We start from the raw sequence: 3,364 nt of genomic DNA on the forward strand, positions 1-3,364 counted from the left end.
GGAAGAGACTGGACAAAAATCGTGCACCTATGGATGAGGACAGTGGGTGGGGAGTGAGGGCGGAGGGTGGGGAGGGAACTGGGAGGAGGGGAGTTATGGGGGGAAAAAAAGAGGAACAAATGTAATAATCTGAACAATAAAGATTTAATTTAAAAAAAATGGTAGCAGAATTGTGTGGTCCAACTGTGTACAGCGCTGAAACCCAAAACCCCAGCCATCAATACCATGTTCCCTTGTAAACAGCAACTTCATCTTAGCAAAACATCCTCCCTCTCATTAAATCAGTGTTGTTTATTTGAATTTTATGAGTTTTGTAGTTTTGTTTGTATTTGATTTATAAATATATACTGGTTTTAGAGTTATATAGGAGTTATCCTATATAATAAAAGGTAAACATGCAAATTGGCCATCCCTTTGCTACGCTCACCAGCCAATCAGGGTGAATATACAAATTAACCCGACAAAGATGGTGGGTTAATTTGCATACACAGGCACTGGGTGGAGAGCAGAAGCGGGAGAGCCGGCAGCTTGGGGGAACGTGGCTCCCTCGGTTGCTCCCTTGGGGGGATGTGGCTCCCTCAGTCACTCCCAGCGTGGGGAGCACCAGGAATTCTGGGAATAGTAGTTCTGATGGCAGCCTCAGGACCAGAAGAGGAAGCCCAGAGCGTGGGGAGCACCAGGAATGCTGGGAATCGTAGTTCTGGTGGCAGATGGATCTCCTAGAGCAGCGGTTCTCAACCTGTGGGTCGAGACCCCTTTGGGGGTCGAACGACCCTTTCACAGGGGTTGCCTAAGACCATCGGAAAACACATATAATTACATATTGTTTTTGTGATTAATCACTATGCTTTAATTATGTTCAATTTGTAACAATGAAATTGGGGGTCACCACAACATGAGGAACTGTATTAAAGGGTCACGGCATTAGGAAGGTTGAGAACCACTGCCCTAGAGAAACATAAGTAAAATCAGAGTGTCTAGGAAAAATTAAAGGGAAGCTATCCTAAAACTTCCAGGAAATCTTCACCAATGAAGCAAAGAAAAAAAATGCCTCTATTATTCTGTGAGCAACAAACCAAACTGGGTTGGGGGTCTCAGACAATTTGCTCATATGATTGCAAAGACAGACAGAAACTTCTGGATTGGAGAGGGCTCCCATGAGGGCTCCCAGATTGGAGAGGGTACAGGTTGGGCTGAGGGACCCCCCCCATCCCCCATGCACAAATCTTCGTGCACCAGGCCCCTAGTATAGTTATAACATTTTATAGTTATATAAAATGTTCACATCTAGTTGTATGTCTGTAGTAAGTAATATAAGAATTACAGCCCGGCCAGCATGGCTCAGTTGTTGAGCATCAACCCATGAACCAGGAGATCACAGTTCGATTCCTGGTCAGGGCATGTGCCCGGATTGTGGGCTCAGTCCCCACTGTGGGACGTGCAGGAGGCAGCTGGTTGGTGATTCTCTCTCATCATTAATGTGTATGTCTCTCTCTCTCCCTCTCCCTTACTCTCTGAACTCAATAAAAATATATTTTAAAAAATTAATTCCAATCACCACTGGGGGTCTGAAAGTTATTTCTTTTAAAAGGGGTCCATGTCACTCAAGTTATTGCCGTGACCATAATGCAAATATTTCCTGTTTCTGTTTGGTTACAAAATAAAAGCCAGAGGTGTCAGAGGTAAGACTTTACCAATTAGGCCCCAACTGGTTCAAATTCAGATTTGATTTTTTAGCAAGAATACTTCATACATGATTTTTTGTCCCCATCAAGAGGCATATAATGTCTGGATGTCTCTTTTTGTAATGCTAACAGCTGTTCAAATGAATACCTAGGTCGTCTGATTCATTAGGAGTTCCAAAATGACGATATTATATTTTTATCATTTCTTCTTCTTTAGCTAAAATACGTCTATAAAGAGAACTTTCTCCCATCTTGTATTTTGTTACCATGAGTACAGTTTACCTAGCAAAGGCAGGATCAATGCTGGATTCTTCCCTTGTATTTACTAACTTTCAAAAGAATAACTTGGCTTTTCCAGCATCTTCTAATTAGGCTCACCCCTCCTCCAAGTATCGTTTATATTAACTCAGGGACTTTAAACATTTCCTGTGTCTTACTTCATTGTCATTATATTTCTTTTTTGTTGCTAATCCTCACCCGAGGATATTTTTTCCATTGATTTTTAGAGAGTGGAAGGGAGAGAAGATGTGGGGGAGAGAGAAAGGAACATCCATGTGAGAGAGACACATTAATGGGCTGCCTCCTGAACATGCCCCAACTGGGGCTGGGGATCAAATCTGGAACCCAGATACTGCAACCCAGGTATGTGTCCTTGACCAGGAATCAAACCCACCACCCTTTGGTGAACAAGCCAATGCTCTAACCGAGTGGTTCTCAACCTTCCTAATGCCGCGACCCTTTAATACAGTTCCTCATGTTGTGGAGACCCCCAACCATAAAATTATTTTCGTTGCTACTTCATAACTGTAATTTTGCTACTGTTATGAATCATAATGTAAATATCTGATATGCAGGATGTATTTTCATTGTTACAAATTGAACATAATTAAAGCATAGTGATTAATCACAAAAACAATATGTAATTATATATGTGTTTTCCGATGGTCTTAGGCGACCCCTGTGAAAGGGTCATTTGACCCCCAAAGGGGTTGAGACCCACAGGTTGAGAACCGCTGCTCTAACCATTAAGCACATGGGCTAGGGCTGTCATTGTACAGTGGGGCCTTGACTTACGAGTTTAATTCGTTCTGAGACCGAGCTCGTTAAGGAGCTTGTTAAGGAGCTCGTTAACTCAAATTACTCTATCAACTCAATGCAAAAAATCGGCCGAGAGATAGCTGGTATCTCAAAAAACTCGTTAGTCGGGACACTCGTAAGTCAAGGCCCCACTGTACTTCTCATTGGAGCTCAGGATGCCCATATTGCCCAGTGAGATCTCCTTCAAGATGGCCTCAGAATCCTTTAGACACGACCCCAGAAGACTTTGGTAGCTCCCTCACTTTTAAGATGTCCCAGGTTCATCTGGTATGTTCCTCACCCAAGACCTGACATCAATGTCTAGGTAATTCTGAGCTTCAGAGGCTCCCAGAAAAGCAACATTTATTGGGAACAAGTGGTGTTCACAGTTCTCTGCTTTGATAATGACACAGGCACAGCAGGGAGAGCCTTTTAAGTGGGGACTGAGTGGGGGGGAATGTTCCCTTCCAGCAAAGCTTAGAGAGGCTTCCATCAGCAGTGGGCCTCCTGGTTTATATTCCTCTCTTTCTCCAGTGAATCAATAACAACAATAAAAGTGGTTTCAAAACAGCTAAACCCACAATGACAATGATCCTTCATTG

Source organism: Myotis brandtii, unplaced genomic scaffold (assembly GCF_000412655.1).
Source record: "Myotis brandtii unplaced genomic scaffold, ASM41265v1 scaffold156, whole genome shotgun sequence".
NCBI lineage: Eukaryota > Metazoa > Chordata > Mammalia > Chiroptera > Vespertilionidae > Myotis > Myotis brandtii.